This window comes from Schistocerca piceifrons, chromosome 6 (assembly GCF_021461385.2).
Source record: "Schistocerca piceifrons isolate TAMUIC-IGC-003096 chromosome 6, iqSchPice1.1, whole genome shotgun sequence".
In the NCBI taxonomy this organism is placed as follows: Eukaryota; Metazoa; Arthropoda; class Insecta; order Orthoptera; family Acrididae; genus Schistocerca; species Schistocerca piceifrons.
The window spans coordinates 582265799-582292664 of record NC_060143.1 but is presented as its reverse complement, the minus strand read 5'-3'; positions in this window follow the sequence as shown (position 1 = coordinate 582292664).

Here is a 26866-nt window from a genome sequence, read left to right as displayed (position 1 = left end):
TGCCACAAGGGAATTTTGCGCAAACAAGCAACACAAACCAACAAGTGACTTCAGCAAACCGAAAACAGACAGGCGATTGGCAAAGACAATATCCTAATGTAAATATTATTGAGGTAGCTAATGAAACTACAACTACACTTGCCAATGACCAGACAAACCAGGTAAACTAGAACCAGTCATTACTGAGCCCAAGGTCGTGACTGAGGAACATTTGGGGGCAACTTCAATTTAGAAACTATGTTTGAATACACACTTGCTAGTGAAACTGTGAAACAAGAAAAAACTAGAACCAGTCATTACTGAGCCCAAGGTCGTGACTGAGGAACATTTGGGGGCAACTTCAATTTAGAAACTATGTTTGAATACACACTTGCTAGTGAAACTGTGAAACAAGAAAAATTAACATTTACACAACAAGAGTTGCCTACACTATTCTTAAGATATAATGAAAGTGGAAACTTAGCTGATGATCTGATAAATGAGAACACACAATGTCACAATGTAAAGAAAAGATTTGTACTGTCTTCCACCTCAAGCATTGTAGGAGGTATACCTACTAATATAATTATTGATACAGGAGCTGATGTCAGCGTGATTTCTCACAATTTTTATACAATGATGAAGAAAACTTCTAAGATCCCAGAGTTCCCAGTTTAAAATTGTTTAATATTAACTGTATTAGGTAATAAGTCAAGTAGAGTTAATAAGCAGGTATTTGTGACTGTTAATATGGGAAATGGAATCGTGCAATGGCCTTTCCTAGTTGTCCAAAGCCTTGCTGCCAATTGTATATTGGGTATTGATTTTCTTTGCGAGAAGGACTGTACTATAGACTTCTCCAAAGGCATTTGTTATTTTAAGTATGAAGGCAGAGACATAGTTTTGAACTTGGACACTCGACTAGTAGACCATAACAAGCACTGTTCTGGCTACAAGATACAGATTATATGTAAGACTGACATAGATTCCACACAACAACCTGTATCACACGGTGAGGTAGTGAATGATGTACTTACACAAATTAATTCTAAGTTATCGGAATATGATGCTATTAATGAAGAGGAGAGATCCCAGCTTAACATATTTTACTTAAGAATAAGGATGTTTTCACTAGTAAGCCAGGTAGGATCAACACATATATGTATACGATTGAAGTCAAGCCTCACCAAATCTATTACCACAAGTCATACAATGTACCTCTAGCTCTGCGACCTGCAGTTTGGGAAGAACTAAAGAAAATGATTACATGGAATATTATAGAACCATCAACATCTCCATATTGTAGCCCTTTGCATGTAGTGAAAAGACACAATGGAAGTATCAGGTTAGTATTAGATGCTAGAGCTATCAACCAAATTATCTTACCTGTCAGGACACAACCAGAAAATCTTGATGAACAACTTCACAAGTTCTTAGATGCAAAATATTTCTCTACAATAGACCTTAAAAATTCGTTTTGGCAGGTGCCAATAAGCAAAGAATCCAGAAAATATACAGCCTTTATGTTTGGTGGCAGAACTTATCAATTTTGTGTATTACCATTTGGCCTAAATGTAAGCTCAGGAGTATTCATTACTGCACTAAACTCTGTACTCAGTGATGATTTACTAGAAACCGTTACACACTATGTAGATGATATACTGATTGCCTCAAAAACCTAGAAGGAACACACTGATACCCTGAACACTTTACTATGCAGATTCACACAAGCTGGTATCACTGCCAATATTTGTAAATCTAGATTTGCTTGTTCTGAGATCAAATACCTAGGACACATCATCAACACACAAGGCATCAAACCTGACCCTTCAAAATTAGATGCTATCAGACATTTCCCCAGTCCCACTACAAAGAAACAGTTAAAATCATTTCTCGGTCTAAGCTCATTTTTCAGACGATTCATACCCAAACAGTTACTCAACAGCAGATACTTACTAAACTTATTAAAGAAGAACCAGGTATGGATTTGGAACCAAGACTGTGAAAATGACTTTACTAAAATCAAAGAAGCCTTAGTAAATTCTAACATGCTGGAACATCCAGAGTTCAATTTGAACTTGTGTATTGCTTGTGATGCATCAAATATTGGTTTGGGATGTTGTTTATTCCAACTTGTTAAAACAGAAACTTCAGAACATACTAAGATCATTGGTTTTGCCAATCGGACTTTAACGGAATGTGAAAAATCTTACTCCACCACAGAATTGGAAACATTATCTATTATATGGGCATTTAAAAAGTTTAATTATTATCTGTATGGAAGACACACCATTATATACACTGACCATCAAGCACTTACCTTCCTTTTGTCATGTAAACTCATTCATCCTAGACTTACGCACTGGGCGCTTGCATTACAGAATTACTCTCTCGAAGTCAAGCACATCAAGGGGAAAGACAACATAATAGCTGACACACTTTCAAGACTACCACAAGGATTACACCATAAGAATACAGACTTTGAGAACACACATGATTACAGAATACTACTCATGCAAGACAAACAGTTTACACAACACTACATAGACCTATGCACGAACATGGCAACACTACAAGATTCAGAGCCACGCTTGTACAAAATAAAACAAATCATAGTACAACAACACAATGACACTTTACAAGACAGATACATGTTACAAAACAACATACTTTTCTACAAAAGACACACAAATGCTACTAACTGGTGCGTTTGCATACCACAAGATTCTGTACACAATCTCGTTGCACACACTCACACAGTTTGGGGACACTACGGAACAAAGAAATGTCTAAACAAGTTACATACATATTGCTATTTTCCAAACATGAGAAGAAAAATACACGATGTTATCAGCAAATGTCTCATATGTCAAAAATCCAAGCCACAAAATCAATCCACCAAAACAGATTTGCACTCTATCTTACCTACCGGACCTAGAGAGATACTTTGTACAGATGTTAGCGGACCTCATCCAACTAGCATCGGAGGTTGCAAATACATTCTAGCATTTTATGACATATTTTCTAAGCACATCAAACTTTTTGCCATTGAGTCACCCACAGCAAACACCATCATCAGAAGATTCACAAATGATTACATGCCATACTGTGGAAAACCTAAAGCCATTCTATCAGATAACGCCAAATATTATGCAGGAATCACCCGTAGAAAATTTCTAAAAGACAATAACATTAAGAGCACCTTTAATTCTCTAAAAATTCTCTCACAAGGGTTGGCTGAGGCATGAAACTTTGAAATAAATAGATTCATAAGAACTTATACCTCAACACAGCACAGAAACTGGATACATTACCTAGCACTTTTTGAGGAAATACACAGCAATTTAAATATATACAACACACCCTATACTCCCAGAGAAATCATGTTTGACACAAAGGAAACTAATGATTGGAGCAACCCACTGCCAAAATTTTCTGACGCCAAACCTTCACACGAGGAAAAGGCAAGGAAAGTACTCATTGCAATTACTGAACAAGCTGACATTAGAAATAAGAACTATGGTGCTAATGTGAAAAGAAGGCAAAACTTTACAATAGGCATTCAAGTTTTACTTAAGACCCACTACAAATCGTCATCACCTCTAAAACGTAATGTTAAGTGGCGTCCAGTATATGAAGGTCCTTACACAATCATTGATATACCATACCCTGGAGCATATCTGTTACAAAACCCCAAGAATAAGAGAATTTTAGGGTTGTACCCTCACAAAGATTTGAAAACCTTTAGCCCTTAGCAGAGTATGCTGATACAACAACAAGGGAAGTCACATCTGATACTTTAAGCTGGAAGAAGAAGAAGATATAAGCTATAATCTTAACTACATTTTACAGCACCAGCAGCAGCAGCAGCAGCAAGAAGATAAGACACAGGAAGAACTAACAATTTTCATGCAAAGCACAGTTACTGATTATATTTATTAATACCATGCAGACAAGCTGACAGACTAAATGACCGGAGACAATTGCTGCCCTGAACCTGATATATTAATTGGCATGATAGACACTTGATTTGCTATTCACACTCATACCACACTCCACATGAACACAACATGCACAAAAAAACACTCTACAGGAAATGACAAATGAGATTAATTGAGCAAGTCTATATACTTTATTTGTAAATGGTACTTTGTGCATGTGCTAATATGGAATTGATTGTGGATGTGACGTGTCGTGTCTTATTGTAATCATGACTTTTCAGGACAGATCATCTCAAAGATGTTTTCTAACCTATTATGAAAGTTTACGTTGCAGGAGACATTTAATGAGGAAGAACACTTATTGTGTAGTACTGATGTAAAGGAAAATATACTTAAAAGGAAAACTTTATTAAAAAGGGGAAGAGACCTATAAAAGAAAATGGATTTTCTGAATGTATCACAATACACTGAACCTATAAGATAATTTTTTTATGTCTGACCCGTATGTATTTGTAAATATCTAGTTTAATGTAATTGAAAAATATAAAATATGTATATGTATTACCTAACAATGTAGTGTAAATGTATAGGTACATGTTTCACAGAAAATTTTTATATCTATGTAAATATGTAACAGAAAACTGTACTCAAAGTGAAGTGTTATTTGTTATGTTTTGTGCTCTCTGTTGTGAACGAACATTTTGTTTTGCAACGAACAATGTATGAACGAGTTGTGTGCAAATATTAAATAAAAAAAACGGTTCACTGCGCTCATTATGGGACACTATAGGTGACGTGAGTCGCAAAACCACCGCACACTTTTCGACGAAACGACGACACAATATCCAGGAGACGACATACGCCTTTTGGAAGACGAAATATGAAGGTTATTGAGTAGATGTGCTTTAAATTGAGATGGTCTTGTTTTAAGGCTATAATGAGGTTGGCATTATCCCTCACCAACTGTTTTGGGATCCTGGAAATGACTCAGATAAAATACGTCAACACCCATATGACGACCAAAGCAGAAATATCTACGAATTTGATCCTGCTTTTCAACAGCCACATAGTCAAATATGGAGACAGTGTTAGGCTTTATCTCTTCAGGTGGAGGGGGAGGGGGGGGGGGGAGCGGCGGATGTCGTCGCTTTCACTGGATGGTCTGTACATTACACCATCTAATATTGTCTGCAGTGACTGGTACTTGGGTTGAAAGGTGCTCGAAGCGGACTCCGTCTATGTGGGTTAACAGAGCCATGAGGACATTTGTCTTACCACAGTTGGAAAGGCCTACAATTATCGCTCGTATGCTGTCAGGAAGGAGTGCTCCATTCTTATTCTTCTTATTGGTCTTCTGGTCTTGGTCATCATCACAGGACCAGTCACCTACAACAAAGTCCTTGCAGCGAGGGTGCTTCACCCAGCCTGCCATGATACCTACTGTGGTAGGTACTGGCGTGCAATAGGCTTTTAATGATAAATAATATGAATGTGTAGCCACTATAGCGCAGTCACCTTACCCACTGAGCTACAATGGCTACACGATAGAATGAATTCCAAGCAGTATATTTAAAGGGAAAAGTGTCACATTAACGTACATAAATGTGTACTGACGTGCATTAACACATGACATTTTTGTCTAGAGAAATAAAAAAGACAAAAAGAAATTTAATATTATAAATATATTTATTCAAGACATACAATTATGATCAGCAAGGAAAACAGTAAGTTCATTCTTTTTTAAATGGTGCAGCAGAAGTACATTATTTCGAAAATATCTGTTTCTTATATCCCTCAAATTCAGCACGTATATCTCGTAATGTTATAGGCGCATTGCAGTAATAAGGTATTCCATCAGTAAATTTGAGTTCAACATTTTCAACACATATTCGAGGAATAGCACAAGACTTCGGCATGGAAGTTATACAGGTGCTAAGACAATGATCTATATCTTCTATGCGAATGCTACATGTCTGAAGCCAGTTAATGTCACTGTAAACAGCTTGAACATATGGGCGCCATCTATTTAGTCTCTCTAGTGTACTAGTTACTGCCATGTCTAGAATGAATAAGTTATCAACAAGTCGAGTGCTGCATGAAAACACTATGACCCCCAGCGCTTTTAATTCTTAGTGCAGCATCGTCATACATTGATAGAATACTCACTGTTAGACTGCCACAGTACATGTCCTGGTAGGAGTGGGATGGAGCATATTCGGTAGTCATACGCTTCTTCATGTATGGCTTTAGAAGACAGGGTTCATCCCACTCGTAGTCAGAAAAGCTAACTTTAATATTTTTGGGTACATAACACAGTTGACAGGCTACTGTCTTGTGAAACTTCAAGTCCTACATGAAGACGCTTTCAACCACTAACTGTTAAGACATAGCATGAGGCAAACAGTATAGGCAGTGGTGCACTGGAGGTTGGTATCTTCTCATTCACAACATCCACACCCGCTCGGTTAGCCTGCTGTTCTTGCGCCGATGGTTGTACATCTCTTGTGAAACGATCAATGGTTTGCGCGTACGAAGTAGTCCAGTACTGTGAAGCCGCATCAAGTGCAGCCTCTGGCACTGAAACTAGCACTCCGCTATCCTGCTCCAACATGCTGAGGAGCTGTGCTACAGGATCCTCTGTGGAGGAGTCAGAGGTCACCATGTGTGCAGACCCCAACAAGTTGGAACCTGCTGATGCTGACGTCATGGATGAAGCTAGCGGACAAAGAAAAATTTTCATAACCATAATATGCTGCTGCTACAGAAATAGAAATAATAATAATAATAATAATAATAATCCCCGTGGAGGCCTCCGGTATGTTCTGCCAGTCGTAAAAGACGACGAAAAGAACAAACCACTAATAGGGCTACCCCCCCCCCCCTTTTAGCGTGATTAGTTGGTTCAGGACAGAACTAATAAAGCCTTGGACAAGCGCTGTCATGGTCGGGGACGACGCTTGCACCCTACGCCGGTCCACAATGGTAACGACACTGCTAGCCGCACAGCATATGATTTAAATCCAAATAGAGGTGTTTTGCAGGATATGCTTCCTGCAACCACTCTAGAAGGAAAACAGACAGAGGATGAGATGGTCAGATGAAGTTAACTGACTCCTCATGTTACGTTATGTTATTACCAAGCAACAAACCTAGGAACCAACACAACTGGATACAGATCATAAGTATATACAACATTTATTACCATATACCCAGAATTCAAATATTTAACAGAACGACTACCTGATCAGATCAGTGTAATAATAAAAAATAACAGGGGACCCCAGTCAGAATTAGAAAACATCAAACAACAAGTACAACGAATACTGGAACAAAATAATGTGCAATCAGAAGAAGAAGAAAATACAGTAATGGACTCAATCATCCCAGAGCAAACAAACACAGAACAAGCATCAATTAAACAATCAGAGGAAAACGAAATCTTACAACAGCTACCAGAACAGGCACAAATAGAACATGAAGTGACACATGTTAGATATAGAAGAAAAATTTCAGTTGACATATATAGAATACAAATACACAAATATAGACATTAGACCATTCTTGCATAGACCACCAAACAACCCACAAGTTGAAACAACAATAACAATAACAACTATCAACACAATCATACACAACAAAATAAATGAAAATACAACTATGGAAGAGTTACAACTACTGGTTAATATAGGAGCACTCACTACACTAAATATACACACTAGGCAAAGATCAGAACCAACCAACACACAGAAGAAACCCACAAAACCAGCATGGCAACACAGGCTACAGATCAAAATTGAAAAACTGATAAGACATCGGACAGCTAACACAATTTATAAGAAGTGAAATATCAGATAAAAAACGAAAAAGGTTAGGTAAAATCTCACACCAAGAAGCGATAGAGCAATAGATGAAAAGAAGCTGAAATTACAAGCATTGGCCAAACGACTTAGAAGATACAAGAAAACTGAAAATAGAAGGAAACAAATCCAAATATTCAACACAAACCAAAAGAAATTTTACCAGACAATAGATAACACACACATTAAAATAGACAATCCACCAAACAGACATGTAACACTTATGGAGCAACAAATGGTCAAACCTGGTACAACGTAATAGGCATGCTCGGTGGATACATGCACAAACAGACACATACGAGATGATACCACAAATGCCAGAAGTGATAATTTTGCAACATGAAGTAACCCAAGCAATTAATTCCACGCACAATTGGAAAGCCCCTGGAAATGAGAAAACAGTAAATTTCTGGCTAAAGAAGTTCACCTCAACACATTCACATCTAACTAAATTATTTAAGTTACATTGCAGACCCATACACATTCCCTGATACACTTACACAACAAATAACTTATCTGAAACCTAAAGATCAAGCAAACACAACAAACCCAGCAAAATATCGCCCCATAACATGCCTACCAACAATATACAAAATATTGACTTCAGTCATTACACAGAAATTCATCACACATACAACACAGAACAAAATTATAAATGATGAACAAAACGGCTGTTCTAAAGGAGCATGAGGATGTAAAGACCAACTGATAATACACTCCTGGAAATGGAAAAAAGAACACATTGACACCGGTGTGTCAGACCCACCATACTTGCTCCGGACACTGCGAGAGGGCTGTACAAGCAATGATCACACGCACGGCACAGCGGACACACCAGGAACCGCGGTGTTGGCCGTCGAATGGCGCTAGCTGCGCAGCATTTGTGCACCGCCGCCGTCAGTGTCAGCCAGTTTGCCGTGGCATACGGAGCTCCATCGCAGTCTTTAACACTGGTAGCATGCCGCGACAGCGTGGACGTGAACCGTATGTGCAGTTGACGGACTTTGAGCGAGGGCGTATAGTGGGCATGCGGGAGGCCGGGTGGACGTACCGCCGAATTGCTCAACACGTGGGGCGTGAGGTCTCCACAGTACATCGATGTTGTCGCCAGTGGTCGGCGGAAGGTGCACGTGCCCGTCGACCTGGGACCGGACCGCAGCGACGCACGGATGCACGCCAAGACCGTAGGATCCTACGCAGTGCCGTAGGGGACCGCACCGCCACTTCCCAGCAAATTAGGGACACTGTTGCTCCTGGGGTATCGGCGAGGACCATTCGCAACCGTCTCCATGAAGCTGGGCTACGGTCCCGCACACCGTTAGGCCGTCTTCCGCTCACGCCCCAACATCGTGCAGCCCGCCTCCAGTGGTGTCGCGACAGGCGTGAATGGAGGGACGAATGGAGACGTGTCGTCTTCAGCGATGAGAGTCGCTTCTGCCTTGGTGCCAATGATGGTCGTATGCGTGTTTGGCGCCGTGCAGGTGAGCGCCACAATCAGGACTGCATACGACCGAGGCACACAGGGCCAACACCCGGCATCATGGTGTGGGGAGCGATCTCGTACACTGGCCGTACACCACTGGTGATCGTCGAGGGGACACTGAATGGTGCACAGTACATCCAAACCGTCATCGAACCCATCGTTCTACCATTCCTAGACCGGCAAGGGAACTTGCTGTTCCAACAGGACAATGCACGTCCGCATGTATCCCGTGCCACCCAACGTGCTCTAGAAGGTGTAAGTCAACTACCCTGGCCAGCAAGATCTCCGGATCTGTCCCCCATTGAGCATGTTTGGGACTGGATGAAGCGTCGTCTCACGCGGTCTGCACGTCCAGCACGAACGCTGGTCCAACTGAGGCGCCAGGTGGAAATGGCATGGCAAGCCGTTCCACAGGACTACATCCAGCATCTCTACGATCGTCTCCATGGGAGAATAGCAGCCTGCATTGCTGCAAAAGGTGGATATACACTGTACTAGTGCCGACATTGTGCATGCTCTGTTGCCTGTGTCTATGTGCCTGTGGTTCTGTCAGTGTGATCATGTGATGTATCTGACCCCAGGAATGTGTCAATAAAGTTTCCCCTTCCTGGGACAATGAATTCACGGTGTTCTTATTTCAATTTCCAGGAGTGTAGATACAGAGGTGACATATCAAGCTAAAACTAAACTAAGGTCGCTGCACTACGCATACATTGATTACCAAAAAGCTTTTGATGGTGTACCCCACTCATGGTAGCTACTGATATTGGAAATATACATAGTAGATCCTAAATTGATGTAGTTCCTAAACATAGTAATGAAAAATTGGAAAACCACGCTTAATATCCAAACAAATTCAAATAATATCACATCACAGCCAATACAGATTAAGCGTGGAATATACCAAGGAGACTCCTTAAGTCCTTTCTGGTTCTGCCTTGCTCTGAACCCACTATCCAATGTGATTAATAATACTAATTATGGATACAATATTACTGGAACATACCAACACAAAATCACACACTTGCTAAACATGGATGATCTAAAACTACTGGCAGCAACAAATCAACAACACAACCAATTACTAAAGATAACAGAAGTATTCAGCAATGATATAAATATGGCTTTCGGAACAGACAAATGTGAGAAAAATAGGATAGTCAAGAGAAAACACAGTAAACAAGAAGATTACATATTGGATAACCACAGCGGCTCCATAGAAGCGATGGAAAAAACAGATGCCTATAAATATCTAGGATACAGACAAAAAATAGGAATAGATAATACAAATATTAAAGAAGAACTAAAAGAAAAAATACAGACAGACTAACAAAAATACTGAAAAAAGAATTGACAGCAAGAAACAAGACAAAAGCGATAAATACTTATGCTATACCAATATTGACCTACTCATTTGGAGTAGTGAAATGGAGTAACACAGACCTAGAAGCACTCAATACACTTACACGATCCCAATGACACAAATATAGAATACATCACATACATTCGGCAACAGAAAGATTCACATTAAGCAGAAAGGAAGGAGGAAGGGGATTTATCAACATTAAAAACCTACATTATGGACAGGTAGACAATTTAAGAAAATTCTTTCTAGAATGAGCAGAAACTAGCAAAATACACAAACCAATCACTCATATAAATACATCGGCTACACCACTGTCATTTCATAACCTCCTCTACAACCCTTTAGATCACATAACATCAACAGATACGAAGAAAATAAATTGGAAAAAGAAAACACTACATGGCAAGCACCCGTATCATCTAACACAGCCACACATCAATGAAGACGCATCCAACACATGGCTAAGAAAAGGCAATATATACAGTGAGATGGAAGGATTCATGATTGCAATACAGGATCAAACAATAAACACCAGATATTACAGCAAGCGTATTGTTAAAGATCCCAATACCACAACAGATAAATGCTGAGTTTGCAAACAACAAATAGAAACAGTAGATCACATCACAAGTGGATGTACAATACTAGCAAATACAGAATACCCCAGAAGACATGACAATGTAGTAAAAATAATACATCAACAGCTTGCCTTACAACATAAACTTATAAAACAACACGTTCCCACCTACAAGTATGGACCACAAAATGTACTGGAGAATGATGAATACAAATTATACTGGAACAGAACCATTATAACAGATAAAACAACACCACATAACAAACCTGACATCATACTCACCAATAAAAAGAAGAAATTAACACAACTTATCGAAACATCCATACCGAATACAACAAATATACAAAAGAAAACAGGAGAAAAAATTGAAAAATACATCCAACTGGCTGAGGAAGTCAAGGACATTGGCATCAGGATAAAGTTGACATTATACCAATTATACTATCAACTATAGGAGTCATACCACACAGTATCCACCAGTACATCAACGCAATACAGCTACATCCAAAGATCTATATACAACTACAGATATCTGTAATTATTGATACATTGCATTTAGGAACTTTCGGGTAATTGAACACGTAACATATACCGTACAGTTAAAAGGAAGTCACGCTTAATCAAGGTCCACGTCACTTTCCAGTTTTAACCAGATCTAAGATCTGAGAAAGGAAAGATGATTATGATGACGATGATGATGATGATGATGATGATGAGATGATGATGATGATGAGCCGTCCTTATATACCATCCACCTATGTCATCATGATGCCATGTTCATATTGGCTGAATCGTGTGAGCCCTTGACCTATCGAAGTGCCCTCTGGTGGTGAGCTCGTGAACTAGATCAGTTCTTCGGTCTGCTGGATTGGAGGCAGTTGACTCTTGTGTGCTGGGAGCTTATATGGTGCTATTAGAAAAGGCAGACAGTTCCAAAGTTAGCAGATGTTTCCATGAGATGGGTAATGCATCTTTAAAGCATATCACTGCAACGCATTTATTTGCAGGACCGTATTCTTCCTCTTCATATGTTAGAGCATTAATGTGTGCTTCTATTCTGCATGTAGGAGGCTATGGGGACAGTCCTAGACTGTATGCTTACAAACAACGTAGCTGTTAAACTCATCCTGCTCAAACACCAATAACTCATCAATAGAACACAATCAGCACAGCCACAAGGATGGGAGGGGGCAGCTGATATTCAATGGTATAAATGGAGTATGCGAATATGCTTAGACCGATAGACCGAAGCGAATTGGCATCAACTGGACCTCTCTTCTGTTTTGGGATAGTGAATGCTTGATGATGAATATCTCGGCAGTTTGCACATGAGCATGTGCTGGTTATGATATGCATCCAGGATCCATCCCTCTGCATTGCCGAAATCTGCTGAACAGAATTGTTGTACTTATTCCTCCTACACTCCTCCATTATCATACTCTTCCATACGCGATGTAGTGAACTGCGGCTACAATCCTCCCTCGAATGTCTACATGTAATGCAACTATTGAAAGCTGCTCTATCCTTCACATTCATCTCAATGATCGAACACATGACGATAGTTCGACGACGACAACTCAGCAAAGACTGAATGTGCACCACCAATTCAGGTCATCTGAGTGGCGAAAAAAAAAACAAAAAAAGCTCGCTGACTTGGATAACGGTAGATGAGTGGCCTTCTTCCCATCAAATTTCAAACTTCCCACCAAAATCCGCCATCTTGGATGACGTCATCACCACCATATTGAATAAATTTGGCAACAATGGAATGTGGGGCCGCACATACCTTGTCCCCCTACTGTTGGTATCCACGTAAACGAGGCTGCCAATATAGCAGCTAATGCTACAGTCTCCTTTCCTCACACCGCTGTTCACATCGTTCATTCGCCGATCTGCAGATTGTTTTATGCCGTCGTGTTGCTCTTTCACGTCACGCACATTGGTCTACACTTCCCGATAATAAATTGCAGAACGTGAAACCTCTTCCCTGTGCTCGGACCTCTTCCTCCCGAACTCGTCGTCGTAATTTTAATTAGAACCTGGATAGGGTACTGTCTTTTTAGCCATTGACATAAGTGGCGATCCTCCCCCACTTTGTCCCCACTGCTGTCAACTATGGACGGTGATACATCTTTTACCTGAGTGCCCGTATTTTACTCTGCTACGAGTCCGTCTACAGCTGTTGCGTGATGTATCTTCCATTTTAGAAGATGACACGTGCTCAGCCGATCGCGTCCTCGAGTTTATCAGTGTCAGTGAGATGACGTCGGTCATTTTAAGCTCTTTTTGGGGAAAACACCCCGCCCCCCTTCTACAGTGGTTTTCGAAGCTTTCCTTCGGTTTTTTGGTTTCTCCTCTTTTTGAGTTTCGTTCCCATTGCTGCTGGTTTCCCATTCGGTCTTTTTACCCTTGCCTAGGCCACAGAACGGGTGCTAATTACCGTAGCAGTTTTGCGCCCTAAAACAGTGACAAAAACTGTAAAATGAAAAAACTACTTCCTTAAAACATAGATTCCTTGTGATACATGCACAAATATAGCTTTTCAGAGGTGTATGGCATCCACTGTTCGCGTACGATCACGGTTTAGGAATCATACTATGCCCGCATCAGTCCTATACAAAATGATAGTTAGTAACAGAGAATACCTCTCACAAGGAAACTGACCAACGCATAGCAGCGACGTTTGACCTGTGAAATTAAAAGTCATGCCGTCACTAAATCCGTAAACAGAACATCTGTTAAGCAGATGTATGCATGGGGATTCAGTATCTCACAAACAACTGTCAATAACATAGAATCAATGTAGTTATGAAACTGAAGACACGATTTTATGCCAAAGATGAGGCAGGTTAATGGAGTACCTTCCAAATATTTTCGTTCGTCTAGAGGTAAGTGCCGAAACAACATGGGCATGTTTCATCATCATTATCGTCGTCGCCATTATAATCACACACACGAGATGGAACTCCTCTGGTGACAGAGAGACCTGCTGTTAACGATCGCGAGTAGATAGTGCTCTAAGCCACAGACATAACCTGAAGTTTTATACGAGTCGAACACAGGTTATGCCGCAACTGATGCACCCCAACAGAACGGAAAAAATGGTTAAATGATCTGAAGCAACATCTTCCTCTCTCTCTCTCTCTCTCTCTCTCTCTCTAGAATGCATCTACCATTAAATCATCTACCATTAGATCATATTTCGTTACAACCCCATCTCAACCGAACACTACATCCACTTTCTGTCAGCCTTCACAGATGCAAGTAAGTTTACGCGTAGATGGTCCTCTTTCGTCCAGGAAAACACAAAAGACAATAGTCAACTGTAGTGTATCACTACTACGTCAATAGAAATACAGTAGAATGTTGCCACACAGCAAATGTTTGTTAGCAGATACCGCAAGGTTGTGATTCACGGAAAGTACAGAGAACCACATTTAGTCCAGTAAGGTTAAACCTAAAAATTAGCGAATTGAAAAATTTCTACAAAAGTTTTCATTTGTGGCCCAGTATGACTATCCTAGGTTTTCCGTCTCGGCAGAATTGTGGAAAAGTGCTGGGGGGGGGGGGGCAAAAATGTACCCTAAAAAGGGGTACTTTTTCGGTTTTGTGATTATATCTCGTAAATGACTCATAACATCGAAAACACAGTGGAATTAAAAATTGTAGGGCATGAAATTCTGCGTTGAATGAGACCATCTTCATATTTTTTGAACCACCCGTTTCCACATTAGTGCTCTTCAAAATTGGACCAATTTACATGTTCATGAAAAATTTTCGTTTTAACCTCTGTTTTTTGGTAATATCGTTGAAAGTAACCAATCTATCAATAAAGTGGTACATACAAACGCTATAGAGGAACGAATTATGCCTTTCATGAGACCAAAAGTGAAATGGACCACCTGTTTCTGTATGGCTAAGTTTGTACTTTCATTGCAGTGCATGTAAGGTACTTCACATTTATAAATAAAGGTCTCTAGATCAGTTTTATGCAGAAAACTCAAAAATAACATAATCATGAGGAAAGATTGAAACAAAAAATTAAATTGTTCTAAGTCGGGGGTATATTCCGTGACAAGAAATTTAAGGTCAACTTTGGCAAACCCTTATTAAATGGCAATGCCTTTTTGCACCTCGTTATTCTGCCTTTGTGTAAATGTTCTGCCTGGCAAGGCAGTGTAATAATGAAACAAGTGTATCTTTCGTAATTCCTAAGGAAATAGTCCTGAAAATTACCTTTAAAAAATCAGAATCCTCCATTTGACCAAATTTGGAGGCAAAACATTTATATAGGTCACATCTGATTTAATTTAAATGCACCATTTGGAAGAGCAGCTTTTGATTTACTACAGTATTGTGCATAATGAGAGTGTGAAGTTACCAGGCGGCAATATCCTGCGTCCACCCACTAGGTGACACAGTTTATTTCTCAGTTCGTGCACATCTTCCGCAATTTGGCTCTCGCAAATGTCATCCTCACAAAAATGAGTGACAGTGAGAGAACTATTCAGCACCTTGAAGAGGTGTCTACCTTATAAAGTTCCTTGGAAGCCCTGATTATGAAACTTTGAAGCACATGTTTTCACAGAAACTTGGAGAGCTGCAGCTAAATGGTCCCACTGCCAAGTTATGGATTCTCTACTTCAACATGATTACTCTGATGAAGCAGTTCACTCAGGCTGAGAGGAGTGGCGACTGGCAACTGCACCTCAACACTGTTAAGAAAATGCCAGTGGACATATTCTATATGCTAAATCTGCACAGCTGTATTTACAAGACATGATGGGCCTTGAGAAGAAAATATCAGAAGACAATACACAGTTTGCACTCAAAGGCTGGTTTACTACAAGAACGTCTGATACGTTTTGGAGTGTGATATGGTCTGACATGAAGATTGAGCAAACACTAATGCGGTCGTTGAAAAGTACCGGAGGGCTCAGTCATGGTCGCGGAATTTCCGACAGTACTCAGGGTAGATGGATTCTGACCACACCAACTGTTACTACAGCGACCCAGCTGTTTGAAAAGTTTTGTGGGTATCACTCACTACCTCAGAGCAACGTGTTGATGCGAGGGATGCTAGAGGTCAGCGTGACAATGCAGACCTTCAGAAATTTATAGAGTGCATTCAATCGCATGATCCTTTTCCTGCTACTAAATTTGTTATGTCCATCAGCACTGGAATCGTCGGAGATGACTGAATCAGCTGTCACAGAGCCTATGAAATGAGCAAATCCTCAGTGCTCGCCCTAGTTGGTTAAACCTTTGACAATATCAAGTTTGTCCGAAAGAAAAGAGTGATGAGTACACAGGGATTCAAATCTAAGGTGAACATTCATGGGGAGGGTGTGCCAGTAAACGCTGAAACCAAATTCCACCGGATATTCTCAAGAAAGCGGACGAACAGCTTAAAGAATTCTTCCAATATGAGCTGGCACCCTATCATCTCTCTGTATTCTATGCATCTCGAGTGAGGAAGACTCCCAAGTCAGTGTTATGACTTGTTCACACCACTGAATGATGTAAACCTGGAAGACGCAGCATTTGTCATCGATGGTGAATTTATTCTATACCGGGTTGTACGGAAGAATGGTGAAACATTTTAGTTAATGCGAACTAAATACGTTGAATATTTAAGACACTACAGTGGAAGTGCGACAAGTGCGGTGGTCAATGGCTACCCAGAAGACCTGCCCACGAAGAGCGTCAAATATGCTGAGCACCTCCACCGAAGCAAAGCACGCACTACTCCTGAAGTCATATTTACCGAGTTAATGATGGTGACTATGACTCAGGATCAATTCCTTTCCAATGACAGAAATCAAGCACGTCTCATTAGCTTGCTTATTTCGAGGCTTGAAGACGAAGGCTTCTAAGACAAGCTACTGAATATGCAGACCACCTAATTGTTGCCACAGAGCTTGAGGCATCACAGGAACATGAGGTTGTGGTTGTTGGTAAGGATACGGACCTTCTCATCATGCTCAATGCCTTAGCCATGCCATCAGCAAATATATATTTCTGGAAACCTGGAAGAGGAAAGACCTCATCAAAAGTATTTGGTTCCAACAGTTTCAAACTGGCAAACAACATCAGAAGGTCATTCATATTTCTCCACGCCATAAGTGGGTGTGACACAACTTCAGCATTCTTCGGTCAGGGCAAGAAGAAGGTGGTCAATCTGCTGGTCAAAAATAAATGTCTTCTGGAAGATATCAAACCTTTCTTAGAGCATGACACTCAAGCTGAAGTTATTGTTGAAGCTGGCCTCCGATTTTTAACAACCCTCTATGGAGGTACGGCAGGAGACACTTTAGACAAAAGTGACATCCAGATTCACCGTACCACCCCTACCACCAACGTCAGAAGCAGCTCGCCAGCATTGCTTGAGGACCTAGTTAAAAGTACAAATGTGGATAGGACACTAGATGGATCCGCTCCTCTGGGGATGCCTGGCTTCAGAGTTTGGTCTTGGACCTATTCCTACATCCAAAGAACCAGCTCAACAGTGTCTTCTCTCAACAATTTCCCGCAGATACAACAAGGGCTGTGCAGGTAGTTGTGGGTGTCGGAAGGTGGTATTAAGTGCTCATTAATTAGTGTCAACTGCAAGGGGAACGTCCGCATCTCGTGGTCGTGCGGTAGCGCTCTCGCTTCCCACGCCCGGGTTCCCGGGTTCGATTCCCGGCGGGGTCAGGGATTTTCTCTGCCTCGTGATGACTGGGTGTTGTGTGCTGTCCTTAGGTTAGTTAGGTTTAAGTAGTTCTAAGTTCTAGGGGACTGATGACCATAGATGGTAAGTCCCATAGTGCTCAGAGCCATTTGAACCATTTTTTGCAAGGGGAACTCATGCACTAACTCCCTCCAACCAGATGAAACTGACGAACCAGATGGTGACGAAGATCTGGACTGTGTATATGAGGTGACGAAAATTACTGACTTTGAGAAGCCAAGTCGCGGGGCGTCGGACTTGGAAATTACACACTTTGAGGAGCCTAGTGGTGCTATGACAGTCAAACGTTGACGTATGTGAAATTTGTGTACATACCTACTTTTACCCGTTTCATCTCATACATTTACGAAAAATTCTGAAATTACGAAATATAATAACCACCACTTAATTTCAAGAAGTGTCTCTCTCTCTCTTCCTGCCTCCTTCATATCAGCTGAATTGGTATCACTATATTATACTGAGGGTTATGAATGGAGACCACATATCTGACAAAAGATAAATTTTACATGTGAGGTAAAAACACAACTTTTAATAAAAATTTTGATTGTTTTTATTTTTTATTTAGAGAATAATCACTCATTATTCACAGGTTGTGCATTGTCTTTTTGCATCATTGTGTTATATATTTTTTCCACTTACAAGTTTTTTTTTGAGTCAGGACTTTCTCTGACATCTGTCAAATACGAGGTCTCAGTTCATAATCCTCGATATATGAAATTTTTTTAAAATATTTTTCAAATTTTACAAAATTTTAATATTTTATTCTATTACTATAGTAAATAAGTACAAGACAATGGGTTGCTATAGTTCCGTGTTTAAAAGAGAGTACATAAGAATGACTGAAGAACTACATTTGAAATTGATGATGAGAAATGGTCCAACTTTAATGAGCAGCAGTACACAAATGGGTGATTCAATAAATTCACTTTTGGTTTCATACAATGCAAAGTTTATCCCTCCATATCTTTTTTATGAACGACATTATTGACAGGTGGGTTAGTTTCAACGATAATAGCAAAACAGAGGTTAAAACGAAAATTTTTCATGAACATGTGAAATTGGTCCAGTTTTGAAGAGCACTAGTATGGAAACGGGTGGTCCACAAAATATGCGGATGGTCTCATTCAATGCAGAATTTCATGCCCTACAATTTTTAATTCTACTATGTTTTCGATATTGTGAGTCATTTACGAGATATAACCACAAAACCGAGAAAATGCCCCTTTCTCGGGTACATTTTTGCCCCCCACCACTTTTTAACAACTCCGCCGTGGGGGAAAAGCTAGAATAGTCATACTGGGACACAAACGAAGCCATTAAAACAATAAAATCATTTGTAGCAATTATTTCTGATTTGATTGCTAATCCTACTGGACTAACTTTAAATACTGTTTGTTAGGGTGAGTGTGGTAACGGCGCAGTGCCGTATCACGCGAATGAACGCCACAACAGACAACAAAATATGCACTAACCGTAGCATGCAAACGGCCGACATCGTAACCAAAATATTGGACTTTGATATACTCCAGGGTATAACTGCTGTCGAAACAACAGAATTTATAGTTGGCAATCACAACATTTTGGCCAGTGGCAACCACTGAATAACTATGACAGAAATAATGGACGCAGTATGTCGGCACAAAACACGGGGCCTGCGCCAAACTGGGCGCCACCCCCGCAAAATCATATCGTGACCACTTTAGAGGTGTCCCAGGAATGGTCCTCAAGCAACGCCGGCGGGTCATACTAAAACCGCCCCCACCGTATTCACTGCGACGGTCGGAAAGGGGGGGGGGGGAGTGGAAGTGATAGCCGGCACGAAGAGCAGTGGTAAGACCACAAGGGCACCTGAACGCCGTAACTTCTGACACCTTGTAGATTTATTGGTTATTTTTCTTTGAACGCTTTAAACATGAGGTAGATGGGGCAACCCGAAATAAATGGCACCTGCCGCGCTGCGCTACACTGTTCCCCTGACTCAGTGAAACTGAAACTTGGCATCAGGGTCACGGGCACACATTCACGGGCCAAATACATACGGATTTGATAAGTAATGTGCACGGTTCACAGCACTAAACTAAAAGTTTACATCAATGCCACCAAGTGATAGCACACTGCAGCAGTCGTTTGTTTGGCATAAATCCCACTAGGCAGTCAGCACTCGGGACAGATACGCTAATTCACTCGCTATATGATAACGTTAGATCTGACATTAGTATATGTTACAGATATACTGACAAAAAACCTATTTCGTGAGATTCTGAGTGAGATATAGTACCGTACATTAACTTTTAGATTTTATCATACAGTAATCTATTTGAGGCGCTCAGAACCATAAAGCACATCATTGTTAATTGTGAGTGTTGAGCATTTATTCAATGCTTCTGAAATCTGTTGACCTTATAGTGGGTCAGGTTTATCTACACTGTGGGCCCACATTACATGTATACCTGAACATTCAAGGAAAGCTGTCTCACTGGTTTCTCTGATATTCACTTAAATTTGGGGGTCAAGGACAGTGTGCTTTCGGCCCTCGTGGCTCTCGGCGCCTCATTTGTATTCTGGTCAAGTGACCTTGTTGGTAAATGGCACTATTTGAATTTAAGAATTTCCATAAAAGGCAGTGTGTGTTTGGAGTTGGCTGTTAACTGCGCAGGAATCGGCTTTCTTGTGCAGTGTCAACATGAGCTCTGTTGGACTTGTAATGAGCGTACGGCGTTGTGGGCCGGGAGTCCCCCATTCGTGGAAGTTCGGCTGCCGAGGGCGAGTACTCACTGCATTCGACGCCACATTGGACGACTTGCACGTCGGAGATGGGGATGAAATGATGGTGACACAACACCCAGTCCCTAAGCGGAGAAAAATCTTCTACCCATGCCTACTACAGTAGTACAAGTTTATATGCCAACTAGCTCTACAGATGATGAAGAAATTGATGAAATGTATGACGAGATAAAAGAAATTATTCAGGTAGTGAAGGGAGACGAAAATTTAATAGTCATGGGTGACTGGAATTCGTCAGTAGGAAAAGGGAGAGAAGGAAACATAGTAGGTGAATATGGATTGGGGGGAAGAAATGAAAGAGGAAGCCGCCTTGTAGAATTTTGCACAGAGCATAACTTAATTATAGCTGACACTTGGTTCAAGAATTATGAAAGAAGGTTGTATACCTGGAAGAATCCTGGAGATACTAAAAGGTATCAGATAGATTACATAATGGTAAGACAGAGATTTAGGAACCAGGTTTTAAACTGTAAGACATTTCCAGGGGCAGATGTGGATTCTGACCACAGTCTATTGGTTATGAACTGCAGATTGAAACTGAAGAAACTGCAAAAAGGTGGGAATTTAAGGAGATGGGACCTGGATAAACTGAAAGAACCAGAGGCTGTAGAGAGTTTCAGGGAGAGCATAAGGGAACAATTGACAGGAATGGGGGAAAGAAATACAGTAGAAGAAGAATGGGTAGCTCTGAGGGATGAAGTAGTGAAGGCAGCAGAGGATCAAGTCGGTAAAAAGACGAGGGCTAGTAGAAATCCTTGGGTAACAGAAGAAATATTGAATTTAAATGATGAAAGGAGAAAATATAAAAATGCAGTAAATGAAGCCGGCAAAAAGGAATACAAACGTCTCAAAAATGAGATCGACGGGAAGTGCAAAATGGCTAAGCAGGGATGGCTAGAGGACAAATGTAAGGATGTAGAGGCTTATCGCACTAGGGGGTAAGATAGATACTGCCTACAGGAAAATTAAAGTGACCTTTGGAGATAAGATAACCACTTGTATGAATATCAAGAGCTCAGATGGAAACCCAGTTCTAAGCAAAGAAGGGAAAGCAGAAATGTGGAAGGAGTATATCGAGGATCTATACAAGGGCGATGTACTTGAGGGCAATATTATGGAAATGGAAGAAAATGTAGATGAAGATAAAAAGGGAGATATGATACTGCGTGAAGAGTATGACAGAGCACTGAAAGACCTGAGTCGAAACAAGGCCCTGGCCCCGGGAGTAGATAACATTCCATTTGAACTACTGATAGCCTTGGGAGAGCCAGTCCTGACAAAACTCTACCATCTGGTGAGCAAAATGTATGAGACAGGCGAAATACCCTCAGACTTCAAGAAGAATATAATAATTCCAATCCCAAAGAAAGCAGGTGTTAACAGATGTGAAAATTACCGAACTATCAGTTTAATAAGCCACAGCTGCAAAATATTAACGCGAATTCCTTACAGACGAATGGAAAAACTGGTAGAAGCCGACCTCGGGGAAGATCAGTTTAGATCCTGTAAAAATGTTCGAACACGTGAGGCAATACTGATCCTACGGCTTATCTTAGAAGCTTGATTAAGAAAAGGTAAGCCTACGTTTCTAGCATTTGTAGACTTAGAGAAAGTTTTGACAATGTCGACTGGAATACTCTCTTTTAAATTCTGTAGGTGGCAGGGGTAAAATACAGGGAGCGAAAGGCTATTTACAATTTGTACAAAAATCAGAAGGCAATTATGAGAGTCGAAGCGCATGAACGCTAAGCAGAGGTTGGGAAGGGAGCGAGACAGGGTTGTAGCCTCTCCCCGATGTTCTTCAATCTGTATATTGAGCAAGCAGTAAAGGAAACAAAAGAAAAATTCGGAGTAGGTATTAAAATCCATGGTGAAGAAATAAACATTGTGAGGTTTGCCGATGACATTGTAATTCTGTCAGAGATAGCAAAGGACTTGGAAGAGCAGTTGAACGGAATGGATAGTGTCTTGAAGGGAGGATATAAGATGAACATCAACAAAAGCAAAACGAGGATAATGGAATGTAGTCGAATTAAATCGGGTGATGCTGCTGGAATTAGATTAGGTAATGAGACGCTTAAAGTAGTAAACGAGTTTTGCTATTTGAGGAGCAAAATAACTGATGATGGTCGAAGTAGAGGGGATATAAAATATAGAGTGACAATGGCAAGGAAAGCGTTTCTGAAGAAGAGAAATTTGTTAACATCGAGTATAGATTTAAGTGTCAGGAAGTCATTTTTGAAAGTATTTGTATAGAAGTGAAATGTGGACGATAAATAGTTTAGACAAGAAGAGAATAGAAGCTTTCGAAATGTGGTGCTACAGAAGAATGCTGAAGATTAGATGGGTAGATCACATAACTAATGAGGAGGTACTGAATGGAACTGGAGAGAGGAGAAATGTGTGAACAACTTGACTAGAAGAAGGGAGCGGTTGATAGGGCATATTCTGAGGCATCAAGGGATCACCAGTTTAGTATTGGAGGGCAGCGTGAAGGGTAAAAATGGTAGAAGTAACCAAGAAATGAATACACTAAACAAATTGAGAAGGATGTAGGTTGCAGTAGGTACTGGGAGATGAAGAACCTTGCCCGATAGAGTAGCATGGAGAGCTGCATCAAACCAATCTCTGGACTGAAGACCACAACAACAAGAAAATGTATCAGATTGCCGATGTGTTTAAAAATGTCAACACTCCTAGCTCAGACACTTGCAACCTTTCTCATGGGCTGGCTACCCCCTGTAAGGGGACGCCACTGACGCCACGGTGCTTGCCCCAGAGCCCTGCACGAGAGCAACGACCTTGCCATACACAACATGTGGCCTCGCAGACCGTAAGTGAAAGAGGCGGAGAAAGGGCACGAAATGGGACAAGTGCCGGGTAGGACCAGCGTCAGGGTAGTGCATCGCTATCAGTGACAGTCAAAAAGGGCTCAGTGACTCAAAGGTTAGCAAAGTGGAAGGAGAACAGTTTGCAAGTCAGGTGCAAAGCAAGTTAATTGAATTAGATAAAATTTTGTAAAGAGTTCTTAGAGAAGGGACAGTCGTCTCGAGGGTCAAAATGACGACAGAATGTCTACTCGAGAGGAACTCAGCATCAATTTTGTAAATAGTCTGATTGAAATTGTCGTATCGAGGTAGTCCCAGAGGATAGAATTTCTTTAAGGTATTGTTTGTTTTATCGTAAATAATTTCAGTGTTGACGTACTTTAGCAAAAGCGTTGGAAATTTCTTTGATGTTTGAATATTGTTACTACCAGTAACGTGTGTAACTCGGAGCATGCTGTACCCTTCATGACGTGTTCTGACCTGTGAGATAGCTTTGTGGGGGCGTTGCAGAGTAGAGTGAGTGTGTTGACACTTCGCGGAGTGCAGTCGCAGCTGTAGTGGTTCCAAAGTACTGACGAACTTGTCTGTGCACCGTATTCTGTTACTAAATTTACTACTTTTCAACGGTGTCTCGTGCTGTTTCTGGAGGAACAACGGATGAATAAACTTTCGCAAACATCCGCTCGCTGTGTTTCATAAAGTTGTTTGTGCGTTTTAGTCATTTATTAAATGTAGTACCGTAGTTTAAAGGTGGTGTTTCTTGCTGCTTCTAGTGAAATATTTCAATAAAAACTTTCGCTCACTGTGTTTGGTTTCGTTCAGTTTTCCAGTGTAAGCTTGAATTTTTAGTTTTTTCTTGATTTTGGTATTAATAGTGGTTTAGTATTATCAATTGAAGTACTTTCTTTCTTAGCAGAGTGCAAAATTCGAGATAACTGGTGTCAGTTTTTTAAATCGTTCTACTGCAGTAACTGGACTTAGGTAACATAGTAAAATGTTTACAGCTACTGAAAAAACTAAACGTCTAAAAGTGTGGACTTTGTCGTAGGTTTGAAAGTAGTGGGTTCTGGTGAGAGAGTTGATTAAAATATTTTCATTGGGCGGGACAAAGTAGTGTAAGGTCAGTACTCTTGAGGTACAGTTACAAAACGCAAAGGAGGAACTAGGTAGGATTAGGAGGGAGAATGGTGCTGGGGTATGGGAGCTGGCAGTTGGTAGGAAGGCCGCTAGGATGAGGAGATACTCAGACAGTTGTGTTTTGCCTACCGCCAATAGATTTCACCAACTGTCGGAGTTTAATGGGAAGGAGCCTCTTGTAGCTGTACGTGTAGGAAATGCGCAGCTGACTCAGTAGCTAAGGTCGCTAACACATCTGCAGTTTCAAATAGGAGGAGGTTGAGTTACTAGGGAGTTCACATGTCAGGTATATAGACCAGCAGGAAATGTTGGGGAGTGAGTACCAGGTCACCGGCATTGCTAAACCTAGTGCAGGGTTGTCTCAACTGACGGTTAACTTAGGGCAGTTACATAGAATTTTGTGAAAGATGAGGAGTTACTGAATCGTGTGAGGGACTAGGGATAGTCTTTAAAGGAATGGGGAGTATGATTCAAGTGGTGACCTGGAAAAGAATGTCGTTGTTAGGCGTGTCAACATGGGGCTCGAGAAGGCACTGATGGTGGAGAGCACGGTTCAGATTGTAGAGGTGCCTGCAGACCCTATCGATAGATCGGGTTTCCCTAGCCGTGCTCTGTACGTCAGCAGGTATGAGAAGGGGAGACTGGCAAAGCTTATAGCTGACAGTGTAGTGGGCGGTGGTGGGATTACTCTTGAGAAAACTACTGCAGTAGTTGGTGTTAAAGCGGTATCTGTTTCACATTGAAGTTAAATGATAGGTATCTTTGCTTAAAGGAAGGCTCTCTGACAAAGAAACTACCTTCGAAGGTCAGTCACAAAAGTAGTGAATGAATTAGCATATTTTATGAAAATATCAGAGGTATTAGAGATATAGTGAGCTGCTTATACAAGTCGACTCTAAAATTATTGGTACATCAGAGCACCACTTAAATAGTGTGACAATTCAGAGGCTTCCTTTACCAGGTTACAGATTAGCTGGCCGTTTTTCAATGATTTCTTTGTGGAGTGGGGGCGTGACCATGTACCTAGAAAACAGTATTTCATGTGAGTCCCTAGATGTCTCGAAACACTACATTGAACGGGTATTTGAATGTTGCGCAGGAGTAGTTGAATTTAGTGAAATTAAGCTTTTAATTATATTTATTTATAGGCCCCGTTAACTCTGACTTCACAATATTTCTGCTCAAGCTGGAGAGGTTTCATGGTCCACTTTGTAGGAAGTAGGGGAGACTGGAGACAAAAGTAACGGGGTATGAAAGTAACATTCCTTCCCTACCTTCGTATGTAGGTCCGAAAATCACGTAATTCAAACAATGTATTCCCTTCATATTTCCCAAGTGCCTACCACTTGTTGGCCAGTATTGGAGGGTCTCTGTTGAGTGTGGCGCAGTAAAACGCAAGTTTTCTCAATTTTCTTAGTTTTGTGATAACGGTGGCATTACGCTGTGAACGTAAGTCTTCTGTAATAATTTAACTATGTGAAAATTTGTTTTATGCCTCCATTATCAACTTTTTCATTACTTGTATAGATTGTGTCTAAAATATCAATTAAACAGAAAAGCGCGGTCGGGGAGAAAAGAAACGTTACTGCTGGGGTAAAAGTTAGTGATTCATTCGTCCCCGTCACTGAAAAAGTATTATTAGCTGCAGGTCCCCCGTCAGGAGTAGAAGTGTTTTGCTGAACAAACTCGTTATTACTGAACAGACTTGTTATTTACTTTATTTCGTTACAGGGAATTATGCCACGAATAAGGGTTAGGACGACTACAAGAGGACTAACTCCAACTACTGTATATCAAACTGCGGCAGATGATGTTGCAAATTATAAGTATTAGAGCAGCACCAAAGAAAGACAATGTATGCCATGTGACATTGCATCGGTACATTGAAAAGAAAGAGAAACGTATGAGTGACAGCAGCACACCAACGCCTCGTGTTGGGTATAGAAGAGTAAACGAGTGTTCTCTGATGAACAAGAAAAAATTATAACTGAATATTTGATTAAAGTGTCGGACATATTTTACGGACTTTGCCCTTCCATAAATTAGCTCACGAACCGGCAACCACAAACAATATACCAATTCCATCAACTTGGGTGGACAGTCAAACTGCTGGTCCAGACTGGTTTTCAGCATTCATGAAGAGGAATCTCCAGTTGTCTCTTCGGTTGCCTCAACCCCCAA